The sequence below is a fragment of the Astatotilapia calliptera genome, chromosome 8 (genome assembly GCF_900246225.1).
Source record: "Astatotilapia calliptera chromosome 8, fAstCal1.2, whole genome shotgun sequence".
NCBI classification, from domain to species: Eukaryota; Metazoa; Chordata; class Actinopteri; order Cichliformes; family Cichlidae; genus Astatotilapia; species Astatotilapia calliptera.
Genome location: NC_039309.1, coordinates 7,382,171 through 7,407,816, shown reverse-complemented (window position 1 = coordinate 7,407,816; position 25,646 = coordinate 7,382,171). Strand labels below are relative to the sequence as shown.

Here is a 25,646-nt window from a genome sequence, read left to right as displayed (position 1 = left end):
AGCACATCCTTAAATGAGGCAACCGAGGGGCCTCGACTGCGCTATGGAGATGCAAATGACCCACGAGACAAAGGTACGCTCAATAAAACAAAGTGTAAAATTGAATAAATATGCAAGTGTGTTGCGTGTGAGACAATACACAGGGATGGGCATCATCTGACCTTTCATGCCGAGTCACATGGGAGGAAGCCCTGTGGTCTTTCGACACAACCCCGGCATCTTTAGGGGATTCCTTTGCTGAGTAAAAATAATCAACTCGCCTGCAAATCCTCCGATCTCATATCTACCCACGAAATTATGTCCGGAAGACAACAAAGGGGTAACCGAGTTGGGGAGACGTACAAAGAGGGGCACATGCATCTTCAAGTCCCAACTCAGTGTGACATCCTTTCTAATGATCAGCATGGCAGATGGCACGAGATAGACACATATGTGCCCGTGCGTCTCAGGCTTGTGTCACCCGCTGCACCAGCGCTCTGTCTTGGCTTCCGAAATTATCCACAGGATTACCCCCCATTAAGTCTTTTACTGTCCTATCATATCTTGCAATCTAGCCTAGACTTTAAACGCCTCTAGTGTCATTAAGCCATGAATGACAGCTGGCAAGGCTATGTATCTCGGGGCCTTGGAAATTATAAACCAACTATAGAAAATGGCAGAAATTCAATGCATGAAACCAACTGAAAAAATAATTGTGTTTAATAGATTAATCAGACAATTAATCAACAATTTTGGATAATATACCAATCCATCATTTATCAAGCAACTGGCTGTTTCTGTTAAATGTCATCACAATAGGAATATACTTGTGTTTGGAACTGTTGCCTAGAAGAAATAAGCAACTGGAAGACATCACTTTAGGTTTTGAGTAATTGTAATGAGTTTTTAATACGCTTTAACCTGAAGTAGACATGTTTTGCTTTATGTTGAAATGTAGTAGCTGTAACCAATTAAAAAACCCTTACTTCTTCCTGTGTTTGGCAGATCTCATCTGTCCAGGTCCTCCTTATGTTGTCCTCCCTGTTGATTTATTGGTATGTGCTTAGAGTTGGCTGATAAACAAGTGATCTTACATTTGCCTGAATTCTGCGAACTATATAAACATCAAAATGGATCCATTTAAAGCCAGTGCATGACTATTTAATCTTCAATGACCATTACAATAAGTATGAACTCTTTAAAGAAGAATAACAAAAATGTTTTGGCAGAACAAAAATGGGTTACTTGTACAGCGTTGCACAAAAGGTCTTGAGCCTCCCCTCGTTTCTTTATATTTTTCAAAGAAAATGGGAAATAGGTGAGATGAGTTATTGATATGTGTGCAAACATACATGGAAACATAGCACATAAGGCAAAAGCAAAGTTTAGACATTTCTAATGAGCTCAAAAATAAAAAAATGTTATGATCATCTTTACTCTTTAACACAACATGAACCGTTTTAGGCCAGTTTTCTTGTAAGTTCTTTAAGTAGTCCTAAGGAATAGTTGCCCAGGCTTCTTGAAAGAAGTTCCATGTTTTGTCTTAACGATCCCACTATAATGTTGATTTCTGGACTCTGGAGAAGCCAGTTGACTCACAATGTTCCTTTTACTGTAATGGCAGTCAGTTTGGGATCACTGTCATGCTAATTACCAATCAAATACTTTCAAAATGGTACAGCATCTTTTTTTTTAAACAGTTGACTGCGGACTGTTGTACCTCATGCCCGACCTCCTCCGTACAAACTGCTGACAATTTGGGACCATAAGACCTGTTGTCATTGATTTTCAGTCCAGTTCATGTGTAATTTGGCATGTCTCTGTTTTTTCTCCCCGTTTCACTTCCTTTAGAATGGCTTCTTGGCAGGAACCCTTCTACTGAAACCATCTCTGATGAGGTTTTGTTGAACAGTAGATGGATCAACCTAAAGGCCAGTGAAAATACATCGTTCAGGTCCCGTGTCAGGTTTTTGTGAATTTTCTTTCCGATTTCCAAAGGACACGGCTTTCAGGTACTATTCGTAGGCCTGTCACTTCTCCTTTTGTCTTCCACACATCCAGTTTTCTCTGTTTATTTAAGGACACATTTCTCAGCACACCATACTGAGGTAAGTTTTTGGCTAACAGCTCTCAGGGAATCACTTTGTTGTTGGAAAAATACTCTTTTGTACCACCAAATTTTGTTATCTTTGGTATTTTTCAGAGATTCGACTTAAAGCGAGGAGAACAAATATATGTTTTTGCAAAAGGACAAGTTGTTTGATATGTGCAGACTCATCACTTTTCCATCCCATGAATTAGAGGCTTTCTTATACTTGAACGATTCATGTCATTGTTAAGTGGCTTAACAAAACAACCCAAATTAAAAACATTTCAGTGAAAATTCTCAAGACTACAAGGATACAAGGATTGAAAATAAATTGAACAGAGCCTATGTCCAAAGAAATTTTTTCAAAAACCTACAAAAGCTGCAATAACAGAAAAAAGTATTAATTAATTATAGATTTGAAGAAGGTGAATTTGAACCTAGAGCTGCAAATAAGTATAAAGTATAGAGGTGAACTGTTTGCTTTCTGTGTACTCTAGGTCGCACAAAAGCAGGCAGACAGTAGAAATGGCAAGGGATTGAGTTATTTTATATTTTTATGATGCTGCTTCATTCTTTTTATTTCTTCAAAGTTAAATCCAGTAAAAAAAGAAGGAGTAAGTAAAGGAAGGATTTCATGTCAGGAGTAGATGTAAATGTGGAATGAGTAAAAGGAATGTTTTCAATACAGTGTGTGAGAAAGAATACGTTACAGTATAGGGACAGTGGATACACCAAACGAAGAGCCAGACCCTGCACCTGTCCCTTCTCCGCTGGGGTCCCTCTGCCACCAAGGAAAAGCAGACGGTTCCTATGAAGCATGAGGCTAAAGCCTGCCAAACCCCCGCAAAAATCCCACCCCCCCATCCCACATACACACTCACACTGACTGAGTGGCAGCTCCGTCTGGGTCAACAGTGCACCCCTTGACATTCCAACAGTGAGAGAGATACGGGGGTGTCATCTCACCTGGTTTTGGCTGTGTGGCATAGCGAAGGACAGTAGGGGAGCAGTGCGGCTGTCCACAATATTTGTTTAGCTGTTCCCGGTGTCAGCGATGTCTTCATTTACCCCAATGTTTTGCAAAATGTTTTGCCAGGCCACTGCTAACGCTGGGACACTGAAATATGAAGGATTATTTTTCTTGTCTTTGGCCTAGCATTTCTGAAAACCACAGTTTACCCTAGAAGGACACTCCATCAAAGACGTCCTTGCAATTGTAAAGAAAGCGATACGGAAAATTTAAGAGGATTTTCTGTTTCATGAAGTTTCACAAAATTCAGCCTCATAGTTTTTGGATGATCTTGCTCCCAAAAGGACAAACAAACACCACTGAAAACAATATGTTGTTATTCAGGGATTTATTTTTATACCCATTAACTTGTAAGAATGCAATGTAAAAAGCCCACAATGCTTCTTCCAGATACAAAGAACTTCTTTCCAAAGTGCATACCAAGAAGAAATTATTTAAAACAGTAAAGCTGAAATAGCCACATGATACATGACAGTTTGATGTAATTGAGACATGATTTTCAGGTCACTTACTCCTAGCTTAAAGCACTGTGAGCCATGGTATATACAAGCAAGTAGCATTTCAAAATGACCATGCTGTAATTGTCTGCCTCTGCCAGCCAGTCGAGTTACAGTCTACATTTTAATTCAATTCAGTTTAGTTCAATTTTATTTATACAGCAATGAATCACAACAACAGGCACCTCAAGGCACTTTATATAGTAAGTTAGACCCTATAATAATATGACAGAGAAAACCCCAACAATCATATGAGCCCCTGTGAGCAAGCGCTTTGGCAACAGTGGGACAGAAGAAACCTCCGGCAGAACCAGGCTCAGGGAGTGGCGCAGCTGCTTGTGGTGAGGGGAGGAAAACCTCACAATCTTCCCCTCTGTTCCTAAATTATGGCTGTCAACAATTGTAAGAAAAGTAAAGCAAAACTTTTATCACTTCCTACTTGAATCCTAATCCACATTTGCGTGAACTTTTATCAGAATTAGCAAAAGATGTTTGTGATATGGCCAAATTCTGTTCTCACCATCCTGATGAATTACATTTGTGTCTGTTTATTTTATATTTTATTTCACTTTACCCTTCTTTTTTGATAAGCACCACTACAAAATCTTGTTATACTGTATCAAGCCAGTGTATCATAAGCATAATGCAAGAGACAGGTGCCAACAAATATATATTTCTTTTATCACCATATAAATCTTGCCTATCGCTTCCTTCACATTGGAAAACAGTGAGTATACCTACACAGTAGAATGTTGGTTTAGCTCTATGTTATGTATCGTCATTAAGGCATTCAGTTCTGTCATGGCACTTTCCCAATATTAGCATAAATCACTTGGTTGAGCTAATTTTCATATAATTGATGCTTGTCATGGTATAACACTGATTTTTATTTTTATGACACAGCTTTTGGTATAAGATCTCTCTGCCAGCCCTCTCCCCCCAAATTGTAGGCATGAGCCCTACCAAGTTCCTCATCTTGTCACACTGAGCTTTCACTCTGAAAGCTGAGCAGACACAGAAAGGCACTGACGTGCGAAAGCCCGAGTTTATACCCAACACCATACCCCTAAGTGACCCCCACGAAGGCGCTGTCCAGGTTTAATGCCAACTGACTTTTAATTCGCCTTTGCATGTATTGATCTATTTATTTATTTACTTCCAACTCGTTTCCTCTTCTCGCCTTCTTCCTTCGCTCTCATCTCATCTGCTCCAGGTCCAAGCACCCAGGGATCTCTCTCCCGGTTTAATAATTCATGAATGTTCGGGCTGCTGCCGTAATCCTGACTGACACTAAAAGTCTGTCTAGATTTAGTGTCATGAAAATTTCATCCGCAAATGTACATTCGAGCTCTGTCTTTCGCCTACTTCTCCTCTCTTCCAATGGACCACTCTTGCTTTTACTGTCTCTCTACTGTCTCTCTTTCTGCTGGCAAGTTTGCAAAGCTAGCCTCATTCTCTCACTCACATGCACACTTGTAGGAGCATAAACATATACCGGGATGCACAAAGTGACTGGTAACACACAAACAAAAAAAAAGTCAGCCAGAGAAAGCGCACACACTGACAGGCCACTCTGCTCCATCTTGATGGGGCTATTTACTGCGTTACATCTGGACTCATTTGTTCACCTCGCTAGCAGCTGAGGAGAGGCGTGGGCCCCACGAGTACAAAGTGACTTAGAACCTTGAGTGGATATTTCAGTGTCAACATTCCCAGTGGAAATCAACATCCTAACTGTCGGTGTCATGTTTAAGCCAGTGAGCGACACTGAAACACAATCCTATCATGCCTGACTCATAAATTACCAGCCCTGTCTGTTCACCAGCATACACTGACAAAGCTTGATGTGATACAGGGAATTTTTAATATCACACTCTTGGTTTTAAATACCTTCTATCATAACAAGCTGGGTCCTGCATTGCGTCCCGAAATCATTTATATTTAGCTGTATTCCTTCTCTATCGCTTCAAAAAGGGTCGATTCTGTGTTATTCTCCAAGGCAGCAGGTTAGAGTCACAGTTTCTGTTTATTTTTGGAGGTTTTGAGAAGGCATTTTAGCTTTTACTTTAGTCACGGTAGAAGTGGAGCATAATTTTTGCATGAAATACATCAGAGTTACCATATTAGGATGTTCAGTGGTGTCTTTCAACAAAAAAAATATTGTTTGAGGGATTAAAAGTTAAACTAAGACTAGCACATATACTGAAGGATAATATATTGGTTTGCTGGACACTAGAAAGAATGCAGGTTAAAAGACCTTCACACTGACTTTACTTTTCAACCCTGGAGACTGGCCATTCTTTATACACAATCTATGGCTGACATAAGAACCCAGCAAAATCCTTAAGAACAGGACCAGCGGGGCAACAATCACTCACTCAGGCAGGTTAGAAATAAATCTCATTCCTGGATAGTTAACCTTAAGAAAAACTAAACTGAGCTTCAAAATTATGATCCAAACTGCAAAAACTGCTCACCAACATGAATATTTTTCATCTCAAACTCAACCCAAATGTTGTGTTTCAGTTTATTTATGCAGGTCTATCTACTTGATTTTTAAATTACTATGATAAGATGGAGAGCACATACATAACACAGGCTTGTATGTTGTAATGTTTCACATTTTGCCTTCACCTCAGAATAAGGCATTTAGCCAAAGCCAGATAAATGTATGTATGCATGTATGTATTAGATTACGTTTGACTTATCTGAATTTTCATTCCCTGCACTCCAGCAGCTGAGTAAGTCATCATAACCAAAAGACACAATGACAGTAACGAATGAATAAAAGTAGGCCTCATATTGTATAATACTTCCCCTTAAAATGGAGATGAAATGCTGATTGCTGAAGCTGCAAGTTTTCTGTTTAAATTGTATAAGGAGGTATAATTATAATAAGGCCTTATACAGTTATAGTGCCAGCACAGTCTGGTGGACGTGTCAGCACTAGGAATTATTGAACTGCGATTGTGTGGAGTGGCCTTTGTACTTTAGTGTTGTGCAAACGTCTTGAGCCACACTTTGAAGCATCTACAAAAATAAATGAAAATACAGTATAAAAGGAAAAAGTATTGTTTTTTTGGTCAAATCTAACAAGCTTAAAAGTCAATCATTTGGTTTGACCACCTTTATTCTTGAACTCTTAGGCAAGCTTTCTTGGAATTTCGATAAGTACTTCTTGAAGGACATCCCAAAGCCTCTCCCTTGAAAGTTGTCTGCATTTTGTTGTCTGTAAAGATAAACCCAATAAAGTTGAGGGCTATGCTCTGGGGAGGCCAATCCATGACTGATAAGGGTTCTGTATCAGGTCTTTTCTTAATCACATGACTTTCAGATACTGCCTATCCACAAAAGTTTTTTAGACATGACACTTCTTCCTAATTTTTAAGGACACACTACACATCAGTCTGAGATATGTCAAGTCTGTACAAAAAAAACACTATGTTATGCCACTTGGACTGTGTTACCATTGTCATTTTGTATAGATCCAACTAAAGAAATGGGAACAAATTATATGTTTTTCCCCAACAGACTGCCTGTTTTGTGTAGTCACAACACTGGTTCATCCCTCGAGTTAGGCGCCTTTGTTTGTATGGTTGAATGATTTATAGCTTGGTGTTAAGGGGTTCAAAAAAAAAAAAAAAAAAACATCCGTCAGGTACAATCACTGGACTGAAAATTAGTGAAAAAGCTCAAGAGCGTTTTTTTTTAAATTACAAGAAAGTCTGGCTCTTTGGAAGAAAAATATGAAGATATGACAGGGTGCTCAAGACTTTTACCCAGTATTGCAACATGAGGTGCTGTTAACTGTACGGATAGACTGCCAAAGGATTCTGTGGTCACAGTTTTTTATTAGGCATTTAGACTGATGTTAGAAAGAGATACTTGCTAAGTAGTACTATTTAAGGCAGCCATGCTGTCTAAGTACACTCTAGCAATACATGATGACTAAGCACCCCCCTCTCTTATAATCGCTTCTAGCTCCAAAATAAAGTCATCTTCTGGATTCAGCATGGTGATGGCAAAAATGCTCAAAAACGGAAGTCCACATGACACTGACATTACAGCGGTTCTGTCCATCTTTTCAGGATTTGTGCCAAGGTCACCAGAATTTCCACAGACTACCCACATAGCAGACAGGTCTGGCCCGGTTCTGGTATCAAGCCGGCATTGCTGGCTGACTTCTGGCATGGTAAGTGGTATGTCATTCAGATATGGGCCATGCCTGGCATAGATGGCACTATTTATATGATGGCATGCCACATCTGGCCCAATTGTGGTTTGGTGTATGTGGCCCAGGCTCATAGAAAACAGGTCTTCCCTGGATCGGCATCAAGCTGGCACTTCTGAGTGACTGGTGTCATGGCAGAGTGTATGTCAACCAGATGTGGGCCAGGTCCGGCAATGATGGTGCTATTTATTTTCCTATTTTAGTTAGAAGACCCAAATGCCATGTTGGAATACTATACTGCTATGGTAGCCAATGTTTCAAATGCAGGTTTGACAGGTTTGTGAGTGTACACGTTATCCAAACCAAGTGATGGTTTACTCATGTTTGCCAGCGGGTAGCTGTAGCTCAGGAGGCTATCATGTTCCGGCACATGTTGTTATTACATGGCTTGATTAAGGTACACATTAGGCTGACATCAGGGCCAGCACAGGGCCAGCAGTGTGTCTGCAACTCGCCTTGTGCTGGCCCATGTGTGGGCCACCTCTGGCAAACCAGATCCGGGCCACCAAAGGGCCGATAGTCTTTGCGGTATGCGGGCCATGTGTAAGCCCATTGTGTGGGCCAGATCTGGGCCATACCAATTTTGCTATGTGGGTACTTGTGCCTGAAATGCATCAGTAAGCAAACAAACAAAACTTAGTTTTACGATTAAGTGTTTCACCTAATTACAGTTATATACTAGGGGAATTTTAAATAAAGTCTACAAAATCAAAGAAAATATGTTTAAAGTCACCATGTCTGTCAAACACAATATGAGCAATATTACTTTTCTTTATTGTGCCGGTAGGATTTGGCATGTACCCAGTTCTTGTGGAGCTATACACTCTCCTACACACCCTTCCTCTTTGGCACAGACCAAACCAGGGAAAAGTGTTTGAGAAAAAAAGAAGTCTTCAAGGAGGCAGTGTGTTGAAAAATTCTGTCCATTCCTGGAGGGAGGGAAAATCCTTCACAAAAGTACATAGTCACACACACAGTGCCTCAAACCAGCTATTTGAACGAGAGATGAGATTAAAAAAAACCTCAACACGGTTGTTATAATTTATGACTGAGCTTTTACACTGTTCGCCCGGAGCTATTTTTATATTTCACAGAAGAATCAACTCTTTCCTCTTTTTCCAATGAAAATATACTTGATGGTTTTAGAGTAATCAGCTGATAAGATGCCAGGAGCTTAGCCCCTTGTGGTATCAGTTAATTCTCTCTTTTTACTAAGAAAGAGTTTGAGCCCACGGACGAGTCGATAAACTTTCTGTGCTCATCAACAGCCATTCATCGCCGGTTAAGTGTCAACTATTGCTGCAATATTAATAGCCCTCTTATCAGAGAGACAGGAAGGGCCCTTTAATTGGCTGCCAGTGTAATTTTGCTTCGTAACACTCGCCAGAATGAACAAGAAAAAAAAATAACAGAAGAGCAGAAAAGATGGACAGATAACCCTGCCATGACAGTAATGTTTGTAATTACCACCCACCTCTGCATCAATTGCTTCTATCTTCCTCTCCACCTGATGCCTACCCCCCATCCTCCCCAATCTCACATGCTTCAAGAGGGATAAGTCAACCTGAAGAGTGCAGTAACCAGCGTGGAAAAGCACCACTCACACTAATGGACAGAATATGGTACCAAGGAGGGAAAATGTTCTGAAGAGTCTCTCCTCTAAACCCCATTTCCCATTCCTCCTCTTTTTACTAATGTCCTCACTTTCTTCCAGAGTGATTTTTGCCAACACTCTGGATGAAAAGAAGAAAAAAAAAAAAAGCACAAGGCACCTCTACAGTGTCTTCTCACCACTTACACCCTTGTAAGCCGTATGCACTCTCTAGCAGCTGTAAAATATGCATGGCAACATATATTTGCTCGTTGGTTGGGTTTCCAGGGTTTCTTTGATGCACATTACAATTGCACCATGTGACGCCTATAAAAACATAAAAAGAAAGAGGAAAAAAAACACCCCCACCCTTTATCTACCCTTCACCTTTTTAGCCTTGCTGAAGGACAATTGAATGGAAGGCATTATATCACCAGTCTGACTGTTTGATTTTATTGGCACTTATTAAAAAGCACATGAACTTTAGCAGCGTTGAGGTTAGCATGGTCTCCCTTGTGTCCTTTCCAAGTTTGCTCCCAGACTCTCACTTGTCACTTTCATTTTTATATCATGTATATATAGACTGTGTAATTCCATTTTTTTTTCCTTATTTACATGATTTCTGAGATCTTCAAAAAGCACATTAAAATTTTATCAGGCTACTAAAAATGTGACTAGGACCTCCGCATTTATACCACATGACCTGCATTCCATTGGGAAAAGCTCATGCTTCTTGCTGCTGGTTTCGTAACATCACTTATAACTGTAATGCTGAAGGCATCAAAAAGTAGTGGTGGAAATATGCCAAAGTGTTTTCCAGCAAAGCCATAGAGCAGATTTTTGGGTCTCATTCATGTATTGTTTTTGTTTTTCATTATTAGAATTTGAATGAATTCTCTATTTAAAATACATATTAGAGACGAGATAGGCAAGCAAAGGCCAAACAGGTTGTGAACATACTGATAACATAAATAGCATACAAACTCATCTGTCGCTTTCTTAGATACCCTTTGCTGGTGCCCCTTTTCCTTCAGAAGTGCCTTAATTCTGCAGGGATGTGCAGTGCCAACTGCACATCCCTGACGTGACTCTCTCATTCCACCACATACCAAAGATGCTACGTTGGATTGAGATCTGGTAACTGTGGAGGCCATTTGAGTGCAGATTAATCATTCTCATGTTCAAGAAACCAGTTTAAGATGAGCGTTGTGACTGTCACTGTCATCATAAAGGGATGGCCATGGTCTGCAACAATATTCAGGTTTTTTTAAGGGGTTCAAAGTGTGCCAAAAAAAATATCCCCCACATCAACAGCCAGCCAGAAAGGTTTCTATAAGGCAAATATATCCTGCCGTTTTAAAATTAACAATGCTCCAGATTTGAAATTGGTTGCAGTGGCTAACATTACAAAAATGCTTAAGTTAGCATGTTGTAATTAACATTATACCTCGCAGTAGCCTTACTAGACTACTCAGCAACCATCATAACCATTTTAGTCCTTGCATTTTTCCAACATTTTTCCAGTCTTCTGTAATTTTGCTGCGCTTGTGTGAATTGTAGCCTCAGTTTCCTGTTCTTAGCTGACAGCAGAGGCACCTGGTACGGTCTTCTGCTGCTGTAGCCAACTGCTTCAAGGTGAATTACTGTTACTTTATAAACCTGAAGAGTTTTGGCAATTCTCTCCTGACTTCTGACATCAAAAGGGCATTTCTACCCAGAGAACTGCCACTTACTAGATGTTTTCTTTTTGTCAGACCAAATCCTAGAGATGGATCACCAAAACAGAACAGTGCCACATTCAAAGTGACTTAAATCCCCTCTCTTTCTTATTCTGATGCTCTGTGTGAACGTCAGCACATCATCACACAATAAATGTGTATAACATTGACTTTAATACATTTATTGGCCTGATTCATTGGCTGTTATCATTAAATCCAATAGAAACCAAGAGAATACAAAATACATTTGTAATAAGGTCATTTTTGACCAAAAAAATTATGTGTTAAAGACCTTAAGATGGGGTTTAATATGTTCTATGCTATTCCACATGAAAATTGTCTCAAAAAACTTTTTGAAAAGAGCACAAACTTTTTTTCCTATTTTATAATAAAAAATAAAATAATTTTATTTATTTATTTAAAAAGGTTAAATGCTTCCAGCCTCATTTTTTTTTTTTTAACTTTAGCTAGACAGGAGCTTGCGAACCACGTGTGAAAAAAACGAGGGTAAGAACTCCCCATTTCCTTCTCCTACTAAGTGTTTATGTTTTATGTACAAGTCTTACAAGACATTTATTTCTGCTATGATTTACATAGGAAAGTGTGCCCTTTCACATTTTTCTCATGCAGCATAATTATAAGAATTATACATAAATCAAGTAAACATTATGTTGCAAGAGAAAAATGTGAAAGGAACCACACTCCTGTGTAAATCACAGTATGAGACATAATCTTTGAGACATGCAGTATGTATAAAACATAAACACTGACTGCGAGCTTTGTTTCAGCTTCTTTTCCATATGGAAACTTTCAAAGTTATAAAACTGTAACAAACTTTAACATCACCGCAATAGTTAAATATTAATACAGCAAATGCTAGCAGACATTTCTGACTCTGAATGCAGCGTTACCGCTAACCAGTATCGGTTTCTTTTCTCCTTAAGATGTTACACTTTTGCTGGTTTCCTTTTGCATATCAGCTGTCACACTTACACATGCACAATGACATGATTTGATTCTCTGTGATGAAGATACAATCAAACGCATAATCCTCATTCCGTTTCTGTGTGTATATGCGTCTGCGTGTATGTCTTTGAACAACCATGAAGAACTTATTGCCTAGAGGACAAAAAACTGAAACGTTTGAACATGGGTTCAAAACTGGAGTAGGTAAATTTAGTCTGGCGAACTATCCATGACCCTTGCAGTTTGATCAGAATGGTAACTAATGATATAGGGGGATGAAGAATTGCCTTTTATCTGTGCACTTCACATATAGCCTACAAGTGTCTGCTCAGAAATGCTGCTTGCAGTTTCAATGCAATTATAATGGCAGGAAGAAGCAGTGGAAAGATGGGGGATGGAAAAAAGAAGAAATACAGTCTAGCATGTAATGAAGTGATTGCATGTTTCAAATTACTTGTTGATGTCAAGTAACGTGTATGTGATGGAGCAAAAAATGTATTAGAATTCAGTACCATGGGAAGAATCAGTGGGCACATGTGTGAACAAGGCGCTACACACAGGTACGACTGCTTATGGGTGGGAGACTGCTCAATGACTTGAGCTAATGTGTTCATTTCATTTCCGTGTTCCTGGTGCATTGATGGCATGTAGCCAAAAATTACACCCCGAGTATATGTGTTGTTTGGAGACACAATGACAGGCACACAGACACACACACTCTGGGTCTCTGGCCCCCATTTGTGCGAGATGATGCTCAGTGGGCAATCTCTGCAGACAGATGTCAGCGCCTTATTAAAGAGGATGCCCACCAGCCCCCGGGGCTGAGAGACAGCTATGAATAAATTTATTACACTAATGTAGCGACCCTAAAACTGTAAGTGACGTTCAAACGGTGATGCAGGCAATTGTTGTAATAGCCATTAAGGAAAGGTTGAATATATGCAGGAAAAATTGCTCGTGATACGTCTCCATTCTTCTCTCACTGGGCATCTTACCACACACGCTTGCACTGCGTCTGCTTTGTCCGCACGTCTCCGAAGGAAAACCTCAAATGGGGCCCATTTCCATGCCAGGATTGGGAACGCATGGCGGCAAAGGAGTTTCCACCACCTCCATCACCAGCTAACCACCTCAAACAGCCCCTTCTGCCATGTAGAAATGCTGGGCGGTAGGCTGGGCCACTCATCAGGGCTTGATTAGGGCTGTGAGTGGGCTGTTGGTCATGGACCGGGAGAAGGAAGTGGAAAGCCAATGGCTTCCAGACTAAAGAGTGGTAGCTATTCACTTTGCTTTTGTGGAAGTACCACCATTGAAGTCTGAATGTGACATCACCTAAACAAAGATGAAATGCTCTCCTTGAGGCAGAGGTTGTGGTGATGCCATTGCAGCCACATGTGAAAACGATATTGTGCACACATGCACGTGCCCACACAGCTATGCCCACATTTTTCCTCTGTTCTTTGATGCACACACATACCCAACGTTGCAACTGCAGTCGGCTTTGACAAAGAAGAGAAATATCTTTCATAAGATATAAATCAGCCACGATTTCCACTTCCAAAATCTCCTTTCATATTATTTCCATTTTCTTTGACACTTGACAAACTGAGTAATTCCTGATGACAGAATGATAACCATTAGATATAAGAGCCACTGAAGCTTAAGTGATGTCCTGATCGCTTTCGATTTTCTTTGCTCTAAACACAAACAAATCAACACCACACTTCTGACTTTGTCTCTTCGCCTCCCCACTTTCACAGCATCCTTCTCTCCCATACATTATCATGCTAACAGCTGGGCTAGGACCCCTAGTGATAAACTCTGAGGTATTGCTTCATCTGTCAGCGAATGCTTTAACCATTACAAGGACCCATTTTCCCCCTAATGTTAATAATCATGTATTAGATGGAATGATGATACTCATTCATAGACTTCAGCCAGTCTAGTCTGGCAATGAAAGTTTTTTTTTCCTACTTTTCTCCCTCATCAGATAGAAAATTGAAGCCATCCGTCTGTTGAGATGGAGGCTTCCAGCAGGGACAGACCAATAGTCCCTGATGATAACATGGGTTGCTGGATCCTCCCTCCATGTGCATTATTGATGGCCATCAGTCGGCGTGTGTCTGACCACATTTAAGTGTCTCAGCAGGGGGGTGGTGCAGTAATCAAAATACACATACACACAGCACTGTCTCCTGCTTGATAACACCCTCTCACGTAGTTCATCATGTAGTGTGCACAACGGATTGGAACTGGCACTTGCAAGTGATGTGTTCATGCAAACAAATACACACGAGGGATGCGCTGCACTGGCGTGTACCGTAGACTGGTAAACAGCCTCATTGCTTTGGATGGTAACCTATTTTTCTTTACTTTCTGCATCTTATAATCTCAGCAAATCTCACCAAAAAAGATCATGTGTCCCCGTGAACCATCACTCAATCATATGCTAGAGAATGTGACAAGACTACATAATTAATGCGAGACTTCTTATGGCATTTAATTAGCACGTCCCACTTAAAATGGCTTTTGTTTTAATTAATTAATGTATTTTTCTCATGTAATCCACATCTACCCTGTGGTGTTTTTAATCAGAAGCTCGATGATGCAAAGGGCGAGGTGAAACGCAACAAGCAAAACCATGTGGAGGACATATGTATACCCCCACCCCAGACACGCCAGGCATGTTAAACAGAGGAGCAGCATGACATTAAGCGGGAAAAGAGGCAGGCACAACAATGTCAAGATGTATTAGAGTAGTCTGTTATATCTGCTGTCACTGCATATTACACAAAGCCCAAAGATATTCAATTTGCAATGATCTAAAATAGAAAAGCAGCACTTTGAGAAAATTAAACAGCAAATGTTTCTCTTTTTTGCACAATGGCTGAAAGAATTATCTAAATCTCTGCAGGTCTGTCAATCCTATAATCAAGTAATGCTTTCAACTGAAATCACTCAACAAACTCAACTCTTCTAAAGTCAGTCATTTGTCTTCAATACACTAAATTTTTTATTTCAGTTTAAAATCCACTAGGTAACTAGGGAATAATGTCTACACCCGACTGGTTAGTCTGTGGGTGCTGAAGGTTGCCAGCTGTCTATAGCCAAAGATGCATACAGTGCTGCACCAAAAACCAAACTGCAAATGTTCTTGTCCGATGTCAGCTTTTCTCCCATCCACACTCACCAGCTAATCACAAATTGCAACTGTTTTCTCCAAACATAAAAGTTGCACCCTTTAAAATGGATTGATTTGTATTCCAAGGCGAATGACCTGTTTGTAAAAAACTTCTTCAGGTTTCACCACTGCTCAGTGAGTAGTTGGTGAACTAGAGCTCCTGGCATTCATGTATAAAGTCTGCCAAATTCATAAACATATGTTTAGGATTTACAAGTTGTAAAATGTGTTTTGTTTCATATATTCCTTATTTTTTTCATTTGGGTACCATTTACTCACACACAGGCTACAGACACGAAAGAAAATTCAGATGAAGTGCTTTTGTTTATTTGTTTTTTAGGATCACATTATACAGATACAGAAAGCAGCACCAACTACTGCATAGGCAGCAAGCCTGCATCATGTATAAATCTACAACCTAACATAAAAACAGCATTACTTATGGACTTGAGTGGTATGCTAGAGCTAACATGGGGTAATGGCTATAAAGTGTTTAAAAGGTAACAAAGCAAAAGCAGCTTTCTGCGCTTTGCAGCCGACTCTGAGGAGGAGTCAGAATGGACCGCAAAAGACTGTAAAAAATCAAATACAATCAGAAAATCCAGATGCCATGAAAAAAATAAGAAAAACACTAGCAGTACTGATCGCTGGTACTGAGGCAGCTCTCACAGGTGTATCAGCACCAGTCAAAACATCTGTCTTACATACAGTTGTTTTATTCATTCTCTTTAATCAGTGGAACCCACCTGCCTTCTACTCTGCCTTTACCTTTCCTAATTCAAAAAAAGAGGGGAAAAAAAAAAGAAATAACCCCCCTCTTGGCAATCTTGAGACAGACAGGTGCGTGAGGCAGCTTGCTGCTTTCTGCGTCTGCTGGCAATAGAGATACATCTATAGAGCCAGCAGGGGATTAATGTGACCTGAAGGGTGGGTTTAAACTTGTATAGCATATTGTTCTTTGTTACATGATAGAACAAAGATGAACTTGCATTCATAAATGAGTGCGGTAGAAAACACAAATCCATAATGCTATCCATCCCAATCTCTTACTCTTCAGTCACTGTATTTTGATTACTTTTGCAAAATTCTGCATTTCATTTGTCGTGATTCTAGAGTTTCCAGTGAGTCAATATCCAACTTCACTGTATTGGTTATGAAAAAGAGTATAAGCCAAAGCCAAAAATCTGATTGTGGCTTTAAGGTCAATATAGGTAAAGGATAACTGACTAATATGAGAAAATCGATCCCGAAAAGCATAGGAGCCCAATCCAACCATCTTTTTTTTTTTTTTCTTTTTTTTTTTTTAAACGGTCATTACCTGCATGTAAACTAGCACTGACTTCTGTCCAAGGGCTAATCTCCCTTCATACCTGTGATATACCTCTTGATCCCTCAGTTTCCTCTCACTGTAACATCTCTGGGACTGAGCCTGTTGCAGCATGTCTGACATCTGTCAGACAGAGGAAGCAGTGGACGAGGAGGAGGGGCGCTAGGTGAGGGGAGGAAAGCCTTGATCATCGGCGGCCTCAGATGCAGCACTGTATTTGGCATTTTGCAGACCTTATATCCAATTGAAATCCACTCTCTGTTTTCTGAAAGAGTTAATAAACCATCAGATGTCATTATGAGTAAAATCGAGATTGAAGCTCAGTATCCAGCACAGAAAAGAAAAATTAATAAAATAAATGACTGCAAAATCCCAGTGAAAACTGAGTGAAGTATATTTTTCAGTAGGTCACTTTTGATCTCTACTGCGGTTTTGTAGACTGTGGGGAATTCCACTGAGACAGTGCAGCCTTTTTAGATGTAAGCACACTCTTTTTTATCTTCTTCTCCTGCTTAATTCCACTGACACGTGTGGATGTGTGTCTAAATTTACTGTATGCTATTTCTATTTTTATTGCTCAATGTCACTCATTCTAGTTTCCAACCCAATATAATATTTACTATAAAAAGCTAAATTAATTCAGGCTGTGCAACATCACAGTCAGTTATAACCGTATAGCCAAAACTGGTAAACAGCAGCATGGTAACAATAGAGGAATATATCAGCAATTTAAAATGCAGGATCATTAAAGGTTTTCCACAGTCCGTTAAAACTGGATCCAGGTCTAGTGTTTGTATTAATGGTACAATAGCTTAAAACATTAAAACAACCTGAAATCGTCTTTATTATATGCGGAATAAATAGCAGTCAATAGAGGTTAGCATGCTAACCGGCAAGCCCCCAGCCTACTTTGTACCTCAAATGGGCTAGTCGGCTAGTGTAATGTCCAGTTTATCCTTGGGCCACCATGAAAGAAACTGTATAACGAACAGTAGCTCAAGCTATTGGCAAGAGACCATTGGAAAACAGAATTAGCAGGGCAACTGACTGCCTAAAGACTTAGCCTAGCTTCCCACACCCATGCTTCCCCGCACAACACAAGATGGCGCGGCCACATCCAGACGCCTTCCTGACCGCTCTGCTCTGACTATGTACCTTTTTAGATTTTTTACTCATTTTTTGCCCCCCCCCCCCCCTTTTTGCACAAGTCGAGGAGCGTGTCAGGTTACATTTCACTGTGTGTTATACCTGTATAACTATGCATGTGATGAATAAAGAACCTTGAACAACACTTATCCACTGGCATCAGAAAAGGCAGATGACCAGAAGCCTGGTCTGTGCAGATTGCCAAAATAAGGCCACTTTTTCAGCGTTATTCGGGTTTGTTGGCTTTGGCTTCTGATTTTTACACAAACCTTTAAAAACTCAATTATCCCCACACAGGATGTAAAACAAGGTCTGATACTGAAATACAGCCTCTCAGTGGTTGGCACTGTTAAATTGGCACTATTAAATGTCAAAAAATATGAGGGTGTTACCCAACTCAACTCAAGTTCTGGCTTTGGTCACTGATAAAGGAAACCTGTGGAGACCTGCCACTGGATTCATATTTCTGGAAAGCTAAATATAATTCTACACGTGGACCAGTGTCTCAAGGCGTTAGTTAAGAAAACCCTCCAAATATCCAAATAGTCATACAGGGAGTGCAGAATTATTAGGCAAATGAGTATTTTGTCCACATCATCCTCTTCATGCATGTTGTCTTACTCCAAGCTGTATAGGCTCGAAAGCCTACTACCAATTAAGCATATTAGGTGATGTGCATCTCTGTAATGAGAAGGGGTGTGGTCCAATGACATCAACACCCTATATCAGGTGTGCATAATTATTAGGCAACGCCCTTTCCTTTGGCAAAATGGGTCAAAAGAAGGACTTGACAGGCTCAGAAAAGTCAAAAATAGTGAGATATCTTGCAGAGGGATGCAGCAGTCTCAAAATTGCAAAGCTTCTGAAGCGTGATCATCGAACAATCAAGAGTTTCATTCAAAATAGTCAACAGGGTCGCAAGAAGCGTGTGGAAAAACCAAGGCGCCAAATAACTGCCCATGAACTGAGATAAGTCAAGCGTGCAGCTGCCAAGATGCCACTTGCCACCAGTTTGGCCATATTTCAGAGCTGCAACATCACTGGAGTGCCCAAAAGCACAAGGTGTGCAATACTCAGAGACATGGCCAAGGTAAGAAAGGCTGAAAGATGACCACCACTGAACAAGACACACAAGCTGAAACGTCAAGACTGGGCCAAGAAATATCTCAAGACTGGTTTTTCTAAGGTTTTATGGACTGATGAAATGAGAGTGAGTCTTGATGGGCCAGATGGATGGGCCCGTGGCTGGATTGGTAAAGGGCAGAGAGCTCCAGTCCGACTCAGACGCCAGCAAGGTGGAGGTGGAGTACTGGTTTGGGCTGGTATCATCAAAGATGAGCTTGTGGGGCCTTTTCGGGTCGAGGATGGAGTCAAGCTCAACTCCCAGTCCTACTGCCAGTTTCTGGAAGACACCTTCTTCAAGCAGTGGTACAGGAAGAAGTCTGCATCCTTCAAGAAAAACATGATTTTCATGCAGGACAATGCTCCATCACACGCGTCCAAGTACTCCACAGCGTGGCTGGCAAGAAAGGGTATAAAAGAAGAAAAACTAATGACATGGCCACCTTGTTCACCTGATCTGAACCCCATTGAGAACCTGTGGTCCATCATCAAATGTGAGATTTACAAGGAGGGAAAACAGTACACCTCTCTGAACAGTGTCTGGGAGGCTGTGGTTGCTGCTGCACGCAATGTTGATGGTGAACAGATCAAAACACTGACAGAATCCATGGATGGCAGGCTTTTGAGTGTCCTTGCAAAGAAAGGTGGCTATATTGGTCGCTGATTTGTTTTTGTTTTGTTTTTGAATGTCAGAGATGTATATTTGTGAATGTGGAGATGTTATATTGGTTTCACTGGTGAAAATAAATAATTGAAATGGGTATATATTTGTTTTTTGTTAAGTTGCCTAATAATTATGCACAGTAATAGTCACCTGCACACACAGATATCCCCCTAAAATAGCTGAAACTAAAAACAAACTAAAAACTACTTCCAAAAACATTCAGCTTTGATATTAATGAGTTTTTTGGGTTCATTGAGAACATGGTTGTTGTTCAATAATAAAATTATTCCTCAAAAATACAACTTGCCTAATAATTCTGCACTCCCTGTATCTCAGTAGAGCTAAGTGACAAAAACAGTTTTCTCACAGTAAATAGCTATCTTGGGTGAGTCGAAACCCGAATTAAATATCAGGATGCAGGCCTATGATAAGGTACGGCAAAAGACAATGTCTAAGATCCACCAAGTTTCCATTTCCTTTCTTTTCCAAAGGGCTGCTCCATGCTGCGAGCAAGGCAGACAACTAAATTTTTAATACCCCCCACCCAGCTCCTCTGCCATGTTTCTAGCCATTCTGACAAGGTTGTTTGGATATTGTGCATTTGTTTTGCAGCAGCTTGAAGCTAATATGATCAAACACACCACATAGTAAACTGCTTTGGAGGTATAGTGTCAAGGGACAGGAAGGGTGGGGGGAAGGGGGAGTTGAATCTAGAGGAGGTGATGAATGGGAAGAGTCAACAGGGGTTCGCGTGTCTAGTGCTGCCAGGTGTCTGTTCCCATCCCAAAACCCAAAGCAGCAGCAGCCTGTACCCATAACAGCCCAGGAGGCACCCTCGATGACAATAAGAGATCATCTGCAAACTCAACAATTACCCCCTGTCATTCTGCTGAGCTTCTCCGTTAATTACACAAACCATTTCCTTCAAGATGGCTCGCTTGGCTGCTAGCCCAGAAATCTATCATTCTTGTATCTGCATCAGTCGGATCCATGAACAGGTTAATCAGGTTAGTCGCGAGTTAATACAGGTGGCTTAGATTCAGGGGACAACCTGGGTGTACGCCAAAAATACATGCTCCACTTAAACCTGCCCGACTGGGGCTTTTTCAAAGTATTTTTTTCTGTCACTCACACCACATCCTGTTTGCCTTCCTCTCTAGCATGTCTTTCAGTGCTCCAGCTGAGCAATTACCCAGCTCCAGACTTGTAAATATCAACGATGATTTTCTGATGAGAAGCAAGTCACTACCTGCTTCAGGACAGGGAAATGGGCTTGGTATGAAAACCACATGCTGCTTAGCTTCAATTGCTTACTGATGGCTCTGTTTGTACTCCATCATATGACATGGACTTCTGTTTACTTGATGTGATACGTTTTCCATTGAGGTTGGGTGGCTTAATAGAAGCGCAATGCCAGAAGCATACACCACTCCCACAGTGGTATTAGCTGATATTTATGACTAATAATGTCTGAGTCACATCTTTACCATTGGTTGGACACCATCACGCTGCCATACATTAATGTCAGTTCAGCCACCGCAAATATTTTTTTTTATCTGTGGATGAGTCTTCATATATAACCCAACTAATACAAGGCCTCACTTGTCTTACTGAAAGCCAAGTTTTTATACACTGAAGTAATGCAGAACCGCCCACGATACACATTTTTATATCCGTCTTTATCGTCCCAAGAGGATGTCTGTGACTGACAGGAAAGAGACACTGCTTGCCCACCTTTTTATTTGCCACTACATCACAGCGAGCATTCGGCAGGGATTTCTGCTATGTTCCACTCATTACAGCCCACGTGTTCCTCGGGGGACTGGAAATCATGACGAGGCCCATTTGGTGTGTTCAGCAAATACAAATTGGTATGGGAAGTGTAATTGCATTGAAAAATGTTCTTTTCCATCTGAGGCTGTACCAGTGGAACGAATTCAGACTTAAGATTTACTGTTGCTTTTTGGTAAATTTACTGAAATATTTCCAAGTATTAACGCTCCTATATTTGAATAAGTAGTGTTTTTAATTGTGTTGCAGCAGGGGTCCTTTGTTGCGCTGAGCAACCAAACTGGAACACAACAAATAACAGGATGTGTCAGTCATATATGGAGCATCTATACCCCTGATACCACAAAGAGAAAACAATGATTCACACCTAATTTTAACTTTAAAAATGTAGTGGTAAAATAAAGCTAAATATCTCAGATTTGGCCACAAAGCCGGAGAATCTTTTTTATCAATTTAACTTGCAAAGCCATTTAAATTCCTTGTTTATTTTCTTACATATTTTGGTCAATGCTAAAAGTAACTGGTTTAATTTGTTTTAAACTAAAACAGTATTTTGCAGAGGTATAATCTTCAATTTCATATTACTTGCTAATAACGTCAATTTAAATACGTGCTTACCTATATAAGGTAATTTATAGATGTGTTGTTGGATCAACAACACATCTAAAACCTTCAGGACACCGGCTTTCGAGGCTGGGATTTCCCTACCCCTGCTTTAGGGAAATTTTGTCTTCCATGACTACTACTCACTAGTTCATATTTTTTTTAAGTTTCTAATGGGTTAACTGCAATAAGGCTGACTGTCTGTGACACAGACAGCTATAGTTGGTAGCTATCTAGGCATCACCACATCTGTGCGGATGCACTTTGGAGATTTTTCGTTACGATTGCCTTATAAATAACATGGCTTGCTGTGTGGTTAATTGGAACTGAAAATCCATCCATTAAGTCTGCATTCCAGGCGCTAATTAGCGGGCATCCAAGCTTGCTACTGTTACTGACAATTTACCCTTTTCTTTTCTCTCCAAAAAAGTGATGGTCCAAAAGTCTTAAGATAATGGCCTCACAAACCGCTTGGTGATGGCACAATTTGCTTTGCTTGCACTATATGGTCGGAAAATATAGAGGCTTATACATTGTGAGAATTTTGGAAGACCAAGTAAATTCAGTAACAGTTTGCCACAGATGCCACATTCCTTTCCTCTGGACAGGTATGTAAATACATCACCTCTGATATTGTGAATGAGAGCCCCGTTGATACAAGGAGGTACTTCACAGCCTTGTAAATAAACTGCCCTGGAGGTATATCTCATTATGAGCCGTGAGGAAACACTGCCTGCTTTTACAGGGAGTGAGGGTGTGGGTAGGGAGAAAGGGCATTTCCGATAAGGCAAGCAGACCCACCGCTACCAGCAGCCAAACCTCCCACACAGCTATGGGTCACATGAAACCACACATGCCCCCCACTTCTATAACCACAGCACCACGCTGAGAAGGAAACAGAAAAAGAAAGAATTTGCCAGGATGCCCCACTCCCTGCATCCACCCTACCCCACTTTCCCACCCCTTTCACAGAAAATCATCCTACAACACTGTGTCTCACACCAAATGCAATCAGTGAATTTGATAAGTCCTTATTTCAGTTTTTGTGTGTTTTATAGGAAGAGTAAATAAGAATTAAAAGGCACTAAGAAACAGCCCTTGCCCATGCTGTGCACTGAAATGTAACTAGGATTTTGATGTACTTTGTACTCCTATTAGGCTTAAATTCATATTTAAACATGGGCGATTAAGTAAATAAAATTATAAAGTAATTGATATATGAATACACGGAACAAAAAATACAAAGCAAGCACACAGCAGAGAATGAAGACAGTTATAAGCTCCCTGACAAAACTAGTTTGAATACAGAATCTACTGAAAGCATTAGGGGTATGTACTGTGGTACAGATGTTTTCCTGCCTTCATATCTGATGCGTGAGAGAAAGTTAGTGGTTAAATCTGTAACCTCTGCACGTGCAATAGTGTTTTTGGCCTAGACACCTCACCCCAAGTAGCTCCTGATTGCAGGGCAGCACCTTTTTTTGCACGTGTGTAAATGAGTGAATGAAAAACATTACAGAGAGCTTGGCAGGTTAGAAGGTACAGAACTGTAAAAGTGCAGGTAATTTACCATCTACTTTATCTCTTAATCATAAGGCTTGCCATCACTAAAACACTGGAATATGATATGTATTCCACATAGACAGGCGGACCTTACATTCTATGAAGTATAAGAGCAGCAGCAGTTTTTCTGTATTTTACATTCATAAGTATAATTGTCTGAAGCAAACAAAGTGCTGATAAGAAGTAGAGGACAAGCCCAGAGTTTACAATTAAGCATCTAACACGAATGAAGAATAATAAAGTAATGCCACTGGAGTTTAACACTATTTGTGTTACGTTTAGTTTATATCTACCATGCACGGGACAAGATAAAGTGAGTTTCTCATCAAACGTTTACATTTCGGTAAAATGCCAAAGAGCTGAGTGCAATTGTAGACGTCTATTCTGTTTAGTCTATTTAAAACGACATTGCCGTAAGCTAAAAAGAATCCACAAACAACATCCACGCATTGCATCCATGCGGTAGCGAAACTCGTTCAACTAGAAACATGCATGAATGACCTACCTAAGAGACGTGAAGCATCGGTCTTTGACTTTTCAGCAAATTACGCATTTTTGCATCCTGATCCAAAGCTGCAATATTATGACCGGACAACAGCTACTTCCGGTCCAAAGCCGATCTATATGGAAGCCCAAGAAAGCCAGTAACTAACAAATGCGCTCATTCCTTCCACAAACTCTCCATGAAGCGGCATAATTGAACTGTTAGGGGAATAGCTTGATAATAAAGTCCTGCATTATTAAAAGTGTGTTTCATATACTTTTTAGAAAATGGCCACCTGATGTCTGCTGGCAGTTGTTGTGGGGTACCAAAACTCAAAGTGGCGCCATTAAATTAAAGGGTCAGTTCACAGAAACTGCAAATATGAAATATCTCCTTTCACCACATAAAGTAAAGCTGAACAGATGTGAATATTCTTTTAAAAATCTGGTATGTGTGGTTACTCTAAATATGCACTACAGACTTTATTTTGAAGAATTTGAAGAATATAAAGTAGGAGTCACACCAGGAGGCTTGTCCTCACTACATCTTAAAATGCCTGGATTTATCCCCGCGCAGTTTGTTTAAAATATTCTCAAGAACATCTTACACAAAGAACTGAAGAGCATCTGCAGGTTGTTTACATTGCTGTATAGTAATAGCAGGCAGTGTGTTGTGTTTGCGGCTGTACAGGAAATAACTTCTTATGAATGCCATCACATAGTCAGGCCATTCTAAACAAAGAAACCATTTCATTTATACTCTGTATTTCTATACAAAGAATTGCAGTAATGAATGTAACTTTGAGCATGCCTGTACACCTCCAATTTTTATACATAGAATCAGAATCAGAATCAGAATCAGAATGGGTTTATTGCCAGATGTTGAGGTTTACAACATTAGGAATTTGCTGCGGTGCTTCAGTGCGAACAATAAGAATTAAAGTGCTATGTAGAAAGAAAGATATGTGCATGAGATATACATTAGATATATACATGAGAATAAGAATTAAGAGTGCTACGTAGAAGGATATATACATGAGTGCAGGTGGTGATCAGTGCCAGACATGAAATGATGGCACTGATCATAGAAATGATAGACAGCAATAATTTAATAAAGAGGCTTTAATATATTTTGTGTAATTCATATTCATGTGTTGATCTCTTATAGCTATACCTCATATTCTTGCAGTGCTCTGTTTTCTTATTTTTTTATTCGTTCTAGTTGCACATGGAAACGACATTACAATCCTGTGTAAGTTACATATTACAGAACTGACAACAAAGTTGACTTTGAGTTTTCACAAGTGTAGCTAGCTAAGCCATATACTTAGAACATATCATGACTGGCTGAAGCTGACTCGTGAAAAAGAAACTGTAAAAATAAAGCAGTTAAACTTTAAAAGGACATTTAACCATAAAATCTGTTTTAGTGTACCTACTATGCCTTTTTTGATGCTGTTTTCCTAATTTCTTTTCCACTTTGCTTGTCTTGTCTGACCTCATGCCACTGAAAATACTAAACAAATAACATAGCTTGGTGAATTACTCTATTTAAAACTATATACACAGATAAAACCACTTGATGGAAAAGATGTAGTATGTAATAGAATATGCAGTATTCATGAGAGTACTGTATGCAGATGGTGTAGTCCTCGAATAGAATCA

At 40.0% G+C, this 25,646-nt stretch overlaps 1 long non-coding RNA gene across 1 annotated transcript in view; it reads right to left on the bottom strand.

Moving 5' to 3' along the window:
- The window catches only part of LOC113028173 (uncharacterized), a 101,060-nt gene extending 76,290 nt beyond the window's left edge, over nt 1-24,770 (bottom strand). Inside the window, exon 1 of the long non-coding RNA XR_003273204.1 lies at nt 24,004-24,770. This is a non-coding gene — a long non-coding RNA (uncharacterized LOC113028173). The remainder of the gene's footprint in view (nt 1-24,003) is intronic.
- Nucleotides 24,771-25,646: the final 876 nt, after the last annotated feature.